We start from the raw sequence: 10,859 nt of genomic DNA, 5'->3' as shown, positions 1-10,859 counted from the left end.
TGAGCGATTGGGAAAGTCCCTAAGGCGGGACGGTGGCTAAAAGAAGGAGGAACTACCTGAAAAGAGCGGGAAGTGTTAGCCAATCCTGAGCTTAGTTTTTGCAATATGTATGAGTTGATTATGTTCGAACTAGATAAAAGGCGACTGAGCTATCCATTAAAGTTGAAGTTCATTGTTCACTCATATTGAGTGTCTGTGTCTTCCTTCCGTCGACAACAAATTGGCGCCCGAACAGGGACCGGTCTGAAGGGGATTTGGACACTGCTGGCAGTGATCCTGGGCCACGGTTGGACGGAATAAGGGAGGAACCGGTCCTGCAACGCAGCCCAGGAGGTGGAAGGGACAAGAATCCCCGCACCCGCGTCGGGAAGGTGAAAGGGACGTGGAGTCCCCGCACCCGGGAGAGGATCCCGCCGGTCACGCGTCGCCGAGGTCTGAAAGGTGAAAGGGACAGGAGTCCCCGCACCCGCAGCTCGGAAGGTGGAAGGGAGTCCCCGCACTCAGGATGAGCCTATAAAGGGTCCCTCCGGAAAAGCGCCGCCGAGGTCTTTGGAAAGGCTGCAACTGTATATATAAAGGTATGAAAGACAAGCGGCGTATAATTTGCTCAGATGCTTTTTAGAAAAGCGGAGCATTTTAGATATAGATTGTAAAAAAGAATTACCAGGGTTGTTAGCATGTGCAGTAGCGCAGGGTTGTTTTACAAATCCTGATACAGTTTTTGAACAAACAGAGTGACGTAAATTTGGAGATAAATTGTTTGATGTTATTAATGATATTAAGTCTGCTAAAAAAGTATTGAAGCCTTGGAGAACAGTCACTAGCGCTTTAGCTACACATCAGGCTGAGCAGAGAGTCGCTGGTGCCGCTACAGAGCAACTGGGATTGCCGGGAAGTGCCGGAGCTGGGCATTGCCCACTGCCGCCTTCAGTGAGGACGGTAACGCTGCCTCAGGGGGCTACGGGGCAATGGGAGCCTCCCCCCCCTCAGTCACCGCCACGAGCAGCGCTGCGCTTGGAGCTCACCGTGTGGCGAGTCGGCACAGAGCAGAGGGACGGACATCAGGACCCTGCAGCCTGTCTGACGTAACCATGGAAGCAGCGGCGGCTGTGCTGCTTCTCTCTGGCATGTTTTTGATCTGTGGAGACCGTGCATGGCAAGGAGTACCAGCCAATGTTTTTGGAGGACCGTGTTACCTAGGGCGACTCACACTTTTCGCTCTAGATTTACACTCGTGGCAGAACTCGACAAGGAGCAGAAGAATTAAACGAGAACTAAAAACTTTGGGTTCTGACTGTAATGATGATGTAGAATTGTGGGGTACAGCAGAAAGATTCTTTGCTTCTTTGGTGCCTGGTGTGGGAACTGCACACGCTTTGACTAACATTAATAAGCTTGCTTGTTGGGCTGTTAAACAATCAAATGTAACAACACAAGTTCTTTCTGAAATGTCACAAGATATGGAGAGTCTAAGACATGCTGTATTGCAAAATAGGGCCGCTATTGATTTCTTGTTGCTGGCTCAGGGACATGGGTGTGAAGATGTAGAAGGAATGTGTTGCTTTTCTCTTTCCGACCATGGTTAGTCAATTCACGACCAGTTGAAATGGTTAAGGGATCATACGCAAAAAATTGTAGTACAAGATAGTTGGTTTGAAGGTTGGCTTAAATCTGTTTTTGGGAACATGGGTGGATGGGTTTTGTTAGTTAAAGAGGGACTTCGCTTTCTACTTATAATTATATTGATTATAGTTGCTGCACGTATAATCTTTAACTGCCTAACTAAGAAACTAGAGCAACTCACAGAGAAGGTATTTGTAGCGCAAAATAAAAACGGGGGAATTGTGGAGGAATGGTTAAGTGAAATAAGACATGTGGATGTTGGGCAGTTAAGAGGCAATGGGCTAGTGAAGTACCGTACTCAACTCACATGAGTCTGGCACGTACGCAGCTGGCTGAGAGCCAATCAGGCTCAAGGACACGATGCCCTTGAGCGATTGGGAAAGTCCCTAAGGCGGGACGGTGGCTAAAAGAAGGAGGAACTACCTGAAAAGAGCGGGAAGTGTTAGCCAATCCTGAGCTTAGTTTTTGCAATATGTATGAGTTGATTATGTTCGAACTAGATAAAAGGCGACTGAGCTATCCATTAAAGTTGAAGTTCATTGTTCACTCATATTGAGTGTCTGTGTCTTCCTTCCGTCGACAACAGACACATGTCCAGGTCTGAGCATCACTGACTGGGGCAGAGCACCAAGACCATGGGCTGGAAAGGGACAAGAGGGATTCTTGCACCTTTTGGACAACAAAAATGACAAAACCAATGCCAAGCTGGTGTTTATACTGCCTTTTGCTCCCTCTCCTGGGAAGAGCTAAGGAAACCCTTGCAGCCTCCCTGGGTTCAGGCAGGAACCATGCAGCACAGAAGGAGAGGGGCTGTCGTTACAGGAGGGCAGAGAATCACCTGTGGTACATGCAGAGCATGAGGCAAGAGAAGAAGCAACAGAAACTGCTGGAAAGTGACTGCCTAGAGGATAAGTCACAGCCCTGCCAGTCCTATCTGAACCCAGAAAAAGGAAGAAAATGTAACCATTGGAAGTGTAAAGCCACAAGTTTGGCACAGGCTAAGAGAGGAGCTTGAGAAGCACCGGCAGGCAGAAAGTTCCCATCACATGCCTGAAGGATGGCAGCACCAGTAGCAATGCTGCCGTCAGAGGATGGTTTCTCTGCGGCCTGCAAGATCAGGTACATGGCTGTCAGCAGATACAGATAGGCAAGGCTGGGGACCACTTCCAGCATCATCCCTGGGCAAGGACGCAATCCTGGAGAGAAGGCAGTTAGAGAGATGCTGCCGGAGCAAATGGTGCCTGAAGGGAAAGATGAATGGGGTGGAGGTGGCCCTGGCACTCCCCTGGGCTTCAGGCTGGGGAGGAAGGAGCTCACACTTGGTGGAAAGGAGGGAGAGGGGAGGAGAGAGGGTGCAGAGGGAGGGAGCATCCCTGCCCCGCTGCAAGGGCAAGCCTTGCTCTCAGGGGCTCTGAAGGAGGCCCGCTGCTGTGCCAGATTTACACAGCTGCAGAGCCTTGCTTAGTGCTGGCCCCTGTGCAGATAACAGGGAGGAAGCTGGGACGGGAAGAGACAGTGCCCATATCAGGAGTGCAAGCTCCTGGAAACCACCAGGGACAGACCCTGCACCTTCCTCTGCCCAATGGCACTGTGTTGGGGAGCCACTGCTGCCACCCTCCCTCCCTCCCAGCCTGCAGGTGGGGACACCATCCCAGTGCATCACTGCAGGGTGACAACACCCCTCCGGACAGAGCTCCTGAGTGCCCAAATACCCCCCATCCCCACCACGGGCTGGGGGCTGCCCCACAGTGTCTTCCCCAGCCCCAGCCCTGCAGGCAGGTGCTGTGGGAGGCTACGTGGGGTCCAAACCCTTCTGCTCAGCTGAGCCAGGATAACAATGAGAGCTCCCCCGGGAGCTGGGAAGTCCGCAGGCTTTACCCCTGCACCACCTGATGCCCTGCATCTGGATCTCTTCCAACACCTTGTCTCGGCATCTCCCATGCCGGCAGCGATGCTGACAATAGCCTGCGGCTGGGAAGGGGGGCTGGCAGGGTCTGGAGGCAGATCCTATAGGCAACAGCCACCTGTGTATGCCTTTTCCCCATGCCCAAACTCCCCCAGCAGCCTCCCCTCCATGCATGGCTGCCCCTCTCCCCCGGGAAAGCACAGAGAATGAAAAGCAGCTCAAAACCCATCAGGACAATTGGGCTGCTCTACAAAGCTGGCAGCACCCCCTGCCCACCCAGCCCAGCAGGCTCAAACCTCCACGATGCAGCCTATGGCGATAAACCGTGAGCCCACGAAACCTGCAGCATGCAGAGTGGGGAAATCCCAGCAGAGTGGGGAAATCCCAAGCAGCAGCCACTCACGGGGAGGACAGCCCAGGTTGAGGACAGACCTTTGTCTCTGCCTGCCTGTCTCACAGGCTCCACGCTGGAGGAGGAAAAAGGGGGCGGTGGGGGACAGCAAGCAAAGATAACACCCCTAGGAGGGATGTCACAGTCACATTAATCACTTGGAATTCCAAACAGTGCAGACCTGGGTGCTGCAAATATGGGCAGCAAATGGAGATGCTCAAAGCTCTGAAATAATTGGATCCTTTCACAAGAGCCTATCCCAGAATCCAGCACAGGAATTCAGTCCCCGTTGGAAGTCAAGATCAAATATGTGGAGAGGCAGGCACAGCACATGCAATCCTCAGCCGCCGCCATATTCACAGGACCCTGCGCCGCTCTCATCTCAGGTGTCTTCCCAGCAGGAGTGATGGCATGGGAGGACTGCAACAGTGAGCCCCACATAGAGCCCAGCTAGGGACCATCCCCTCCCCATCCAACTTACTCCACTTGTGGCAAGGTGCAGAAGCACTGCCAAGGAGAAAGGAGGTTTATTGGAGGAAAGCAGCAGCCTTGAAGCCTTGCTCAGCCAGAGAGGCAGCCCTGCGGGGTGATGCGCAGCCCAGCAGGATTGCCAGCCTGTGTCACATCCCCAGTAAGACGCGTACACTGCACATGCAGGCTCCTGCTCAGCGCCTCAACAGCAATGAAAAGGCACGGAAGCTTCTGACAGAAAACAAAGAGGCAGCGGCAGAGCTGGGGGTGGGGAAAACTCTCAGCTGCCCAAGAGGATCCCTATGGAGGCAGCAGGATGCTGTCAGGCTGCACCACAGCTACTCACCCCTGTGAGCCCCCGTGGCACCTGCTCACCCGGCAAAGGGGGGACAGAGGGTGGGCTGGCCCCAGTCCCCTCCCCAAGGACGCGTGGGATGGGAAGTGCTGCAGGATGCAAGCCAGGCCCAGAATAACAGCTGGCCACAAGGGGAAAATTCCTCCAGGCTAGCTTCTCTTCGTGAAACCATGTCTTTCCACCTTGGAGTAGCCATCGTGTACCACCATTCCCAAGGGTAAAGTGCAGCCAGCACCACATGTGCAAGTTTTATGGCAAGGAGAATTTGTGGAGCTCAGCACTGTGCATGCTCTGGAGTTGACCTTGCAGTGGCACAGCGGTGGTGGTTACCCCAGGGTGACAAAGGAAGTGCCCACAGTGGCCCCTGGCCATCCCATGCAGAGACAAGAGGGCAGGCTCCCTCCCTGTCCCCCTGCTGGTCGTGTGGGTGGCAGCCCGGGCATCGGGGACTGCGTGTGACCGTACAAACCAGCGGCTCCATCCCAGACCCTGGTGCCAACTGGAACCAATGGGAAATTTCCCACTGTTTGTGCTTACGAAGTCACCCACTCAGAGGATGGCTGCAGGAAGCCACATCATAGAATCATCATAGAATGGCCTGGGTTGAAAGGGACCATAAAGATCATCTAGTATCAACCCCCCTGCTCTGGGCAGGGTTGCCAACCACTAGAGCAGGCTGCTCAGAGCCGCATCCAGCCTGGCCTTGAATGCCTCCAGGGTTCCACTGCCTCACCACCCTCTGAGTGAAGAATTTCCTCCTAATATCTAATGTAAATCTCCCCTGCCTTAGTTTAAAACCATTCCCCCTTGTCCTGTTACTACCAACACATGTAAGCAGGCATTCCCCCTCCTGTTTATACGCTCCCTTCAAGTACTGGAAGGCCGCAAAGAGGTCTCCCTGGAGCCTTCTCTTCTCCAAGCTAAACAAGCCCAGTTCCCTCAATCTTTCTTCATAGGAGAGGTGCTCCAGCCCTCTGATCATCTTAGTGGCCCTCCTCTGGACTGTTCCAAGAGCTCCACATCCTTCTTGTGCTGGGGGCCTGTCGTGGTTTAACCCGACCGGCAGCTAAACACCACGCAGCCGTTCGCTCACCCTCCCCCCTCCCTCTCTGGGACGGGGGAGAGAAATGGAAAGTGAAGCCCGTGAGTTGAGATAAAGACAGTTTAATAAGACAGGGAAAAAAAATAACAAAAATAATAATAACAATAATAATAATGATGATACAATGGGGATAATACGAAAGTAATAATAGTATGTACAAACAAGTGATGCACAATGCAATTGCTCACCACCCGCTGACCGATGCCCAGCCTAACCCCGAGCAGTCCGGCCCCCTCCCCCCGGCTAGCCACCCCTATATATTGTTTAGCATGACGTCAGATGGTATGGAATACCCCTTTGGCTAGTTTGGGTCACCTGTCCTGGGTCTGTCCCCTCCCAGCTCTTACTGCACCCCCCAGCCTGCCCGTTGGCAGGACAGAGCAAAGGCTGAGATGTCCTTGGCTTAGTATAAGCACTGCTCTGCAACAATTAAAGCATCGGGGTGTTATCAGCACTCTTCTCATTCTAAGCCAAAACACAGCATTCCACCAGCTACTAGGAAGAAAATTAATTCTGTGCTAACTGAAACCAGGACATCTATCCACCCCTTATTCCATACCATTTATGTCATGCTCAGGTTACACTCTTTTCCATACATTCTAATTAGTCACCTATAGTAATCATGGTAGTGATAACATACAGTATAATATACTATTTAACATGGTGTAATTCAGTTCATGGGCTATTCTCACCCAGTATTAAATCTCCTTGAGGTACACACCGGACCTCTCCGTTCTTTTGCATCACCCACCAAGTATATCCAGGTCCCTGAGCGAAAACAATTCCACGAATAGGTTTGCCTTTTCCTGAGGCAGGAGTAGCCCAGACTGTTTTACCCAGCATATTTTTTACATGCACTACAGGAACTTTATCCCCATCTACAGTACGTAACAGGTTTGATTGGGCAGGTCCAGCTCGGTTGGTAGATCCCCTAGTATTGACTAACCAGGTGGCCTTTGCCAAATGCGTATCCCAGTTTTTGAACGTCCCAGCGCCCATTGCTTTCAAGGTAGTCTTTAACAGGCCATTGTATCGTTCAACTTTCCCAGAGGCTGGTGCATGATAGGGGATGTGATACACCCATTCAATACCATGTTCTTTGGCCCAAGTGTCTATAAGGTTGTTTCGGAAGTGAGTCCCATTATCTGATTCTATTCTTTCTGGGGTGCCATGTCGCCATAGGACTTGCTTTTCAAGGCCCAGGATGGTGTTCCGGGCGGTAGCATGAGGCACAGGATATGTTTCCAGCCATCCGGTGGTTGCTTCCACCATTGTAAGTACGTGGCGCTTGCCATTGCGAACAGGGTGAACAGGGCATATTTCTTTTCATTCTCTGGCAACTGGTTGTACAGTGGGGCTTCTTCAGCACGACCCACCTCCTCCTCTGATGATATCCCAAAGTATTTGCCTTCTGGCCAGTCCATGATCACTTCCAATATTCCTGGGCGACTGGGGTTTCCTATTCGAGCCCGCTGAGTAATCAGTGCAACCCACTTGCTCCATGTAGCATCAGTTGCATGATGCGTAGAGGGGATCCTTCCCTTGAACATCCAGCCTAGTACCGGTAATCGGGGTGCTAGGAGGAGCTGCGCTTCAGTACCGACCACCTCCGAAGCAGATCGAACTCCTTCATATGCTGCCAATATCTCCTTTTCAGTTGGAGTATAGCGGGCCTCAGATCCTCTGTATCCCCGACTCCAAAACCCCAGAGGCCGACCTCGAGTTTCCCCAGGTTCTTTCTGCCAGAGGCTCCAGGTGGGGCCGTTCTCCCCGGCTGCAGTGTAGAGCACATTCTTTACATCTGGTCCTGTTCGAACTGGCCCAAGGGCTACTGCATGGACTATTTCCTGCTTGATTTGTTCAAAGGCTTGTCGTTGTTCAGGGCCCCATTCAAACTCATTCTTCTTGCGAGTTACTTGGTAGAGTGGGTTTACAATCAGACTGTAATTTGGGATGTGCATTCTCCAAAACCCCACAACACCTAGGAAAGTCTGTGTTTCTTTTTTGTTAGTTGGTGGAGACATAGCTGTTATTTTGTTGATCACATCCATTGGGATTTGACGACGTCCATCTTGCCATTTTATTCCTAAAAACTGGATCTCCCGTGCAGGTCCTTTGACTTTATTTTGTTTTATGGCAAAACCGGCTTTCAGAAGGATTTGGACTATTTTCTTCCCTTTCTCGAAAACTTCCTCTGCTGTGTCACCCCACACAATAATGTCATCGATGTACTGCAGGTGTTCAGGAGCTTCCCCCTGCTCTAGTGCAGACTGGATCAGCCCATGGCAAATGGTAGGGCTGTGTTTCCACCCCTGGGGCAGCCTATTCCAAGTATATTGGACTCCCCTCCAAGTGAAGGCAAATTGTGGCCTGCACTCTGCTGCTAGAGGGATGGAGAAAAATGCATTAGCGATATCAATTGTGGCGTACCACTTGGCTGCCTTCGATTCAAGTTCATACTGAAGTTCCAGCATGTCCGGCACTGCAGCACTCAGTGGTGGCGTGACTTCGTTCAGGCCGCGATAGTCCACTGTTAGTCTCCACTCGCCATTAGACTTTCGCACTGGCCATATGGGACTATTGAAAGGTGAATGAGTCTTGCTGATCACTCCTTGGCTCTCCAATTGACGAATTAGCTTATGGATGGGAATCAGGGAGTCTCGGTTGGTGCGATATTGCCGCCGGTGCACAGTTGTGGTAGCAATTGGCACTTGCTGTTCTTCGACCCTCAGCAACCCCACAACAGAGGGGTCCTCTGAGAGACCAGGCAAGGTAGATAATTGTTTAATGCCCTCTGTCTCTAAGGCAGCAATACCAAAAGCCCACCGGAACCCTTTTGGGTCCTTGCAGTATCCTCTTCTAAGATAGTCTATGCCAAGGATACATGGAGCATCCGGACCAGTCACAATGCGGTGCTTTTCCCACTCATTCCCAGTCAGACTCACTTCAGCCTCCAATACAGTCAACTGCTGAGATCCCCCTGTCACTCCACAAATATAGATGGGCTCTGGTCCTTTATAGCTCGATGGCATTATAGTACATTGTGCACCGGTGTCTACTAAAGCCTTATACTTCTGTGCGCGTGATGTGCCAGGCCATCGAATCCACACAGTCCAATAAACTCGATTGTCCCTTTCCTCCCCCTGGCTGGAGGCAGGGCCCCCCTAATCCTGGTCAGAATCTTCCTCGTTTCTGTGTTTGAAGGACTGTCTGCTGGAAGTTGGAGCAGCAAACTTTTCGGAGAATCCCTTTTTCCTGATTGTTTTCTTTTGCAACTCACGTACCCGTGCCTCTAGGGTCGCGGTAGATTTTCCATCCCACTTTCTCATGTCCTCTCCATGGTCTCGTAAGTAAAACCACAGGGTGGCACGGGGTGAGTACCCACCATATCGTCTTCCTTGTGTGGGTGAACGCCTACCCCTGACAGCTGAGACACTGCTTTGTACAGGTGCGAAGGAGAATAATCTCTCTTCAAGTTGGTGAACCTTTTCAGAAAGTTTCTCCCAAGTGTTCTCCTTTGGTCGGTGGGCACTGGTTGGTTCAGGTGGGGAGGACAATAGATTCTCTTCAAGTTGGTGAACCTTTTCAGAAAGTTTCTCCACAGCTGAGACGCAGGCCTGTAAGGAAGAGGAGAGACTTTCTTCGTACTGCCGGAGTTGTTTAGCCGCTTCACCCACTGTGGGTTCCTCATCCTCTTTCCAGGCCATTATTGCCAATGAGCTGGCATATGATGATGGTGCACTCCGTACAAACTTCCGCCACATGGGTCGTGTACACTTGACTTCATCTGGATCTGTGGATGTTTGTTTGAGGTCTGGATCCTCATAAATCACTTCCCGTACGGCTAATTCCCTCAGGTACTGGATTCCCTTCTCCATAGTGGTCCACTTGCCTGGTAGACATAAAATATCTTCCTTGAAGGGATACCTTTCCCTCACAGCTGAGAGGAGACGCCTCCAGAGGCTGGTGGGTCGTGCTCCATCTGCAATTGCTTTGTCAATGCCGGCGTCTCGAGCAAGGGATCCCAGCCGCTTGGCTTCCCTGCCGTCTAATTCCACACAATTGGCTCCAGAGTCCCAGCACCGGAGCAGCCAGGTGACAAGCTGCTCACCTATACAGCGACCAAAATCTTTTCGCACATCTCGTAGCTCGCGCTCGTTTAGGCTTCGGGTAGTTACTGTTGCTCTTTCGGCATCCTCATCTTCCTCCTCCTGAATCCTTGACGGCCCAGTGTCGTCATCATCTTCGTCATCTCTATACTTAGTTTTGGCAGAAGCCTTACCTGGATTGGCAGAAGACTCTCTGCGTTCTAAACGACTTGAATTTCTGTACCATATTTTCACCTTCTCTACAGGGGCAGCTTGCACTGCTACTGCTCGTTTCTCTGACTTTGTTACAGGGTCTGCCACAGGGGTTGGAATGCCCTCTGCAGGGTCAACTTGCACTGCTACAGCTCGTTTCTCTGACACGGCCACAGGAGCTGGAGCGGCTACAGGAGCTGAAGCTGGAGCTGGAGCAGTTGCAGGAGCTGGGACTGGAGCAGCAGTAGGAGCTGGAGCTGGAGCGGCTTCAGGAGCTGGAGCTGGAGCGGCTTCAGAAGCTGGGACTGGAGCAGTTGCAGGAACTGGGACTGGAGTAGCGGCCGGAGCTGGAACTGGAGCGACTGCAGGAACTGGGACTGGAGCAGCTGCAGGAGCTGGAGCTGGAGCGGCTTCAGGAGCTGGAGCTGGAGCAGTTGCAGGAACTGGGACTGGAGTAGCGGCCGGAGCTGGAACTGGAGCGACTGCAGGAACTGGGACTGGAGCAGCTGCAGGAGCTGGGACTGGAGCGGCTGCAGGAGCTGGGACTGGAGCGGCTGCAGAATCCACCGTAGGGGTCACAGTGGCCGTTGGATCTGTCACAGGGTTTGGAGTGGCCGCAGGGTCTGTCACTAAGTTGACAGCAGTATCAATGGCAGCTCGATAGGCATGAGCCAGGCCCCAGCACGTTACAATGATTTGTGTTACTTTGG

Source organism: Netta rufina (assembly GCF_964035555.1).
Source record: "Netta rufina genome assembly, chromosome: W".
NCBI lineage: Eukaryota > Metazoa > Chordata > Aves > Anseriformes > Anatidae > Netta > Netta rufina.
The sequence above is the reverse complement of the archived record's forward strand: the minus strand, read 5'-3'. Positions refer to the sequence as shown.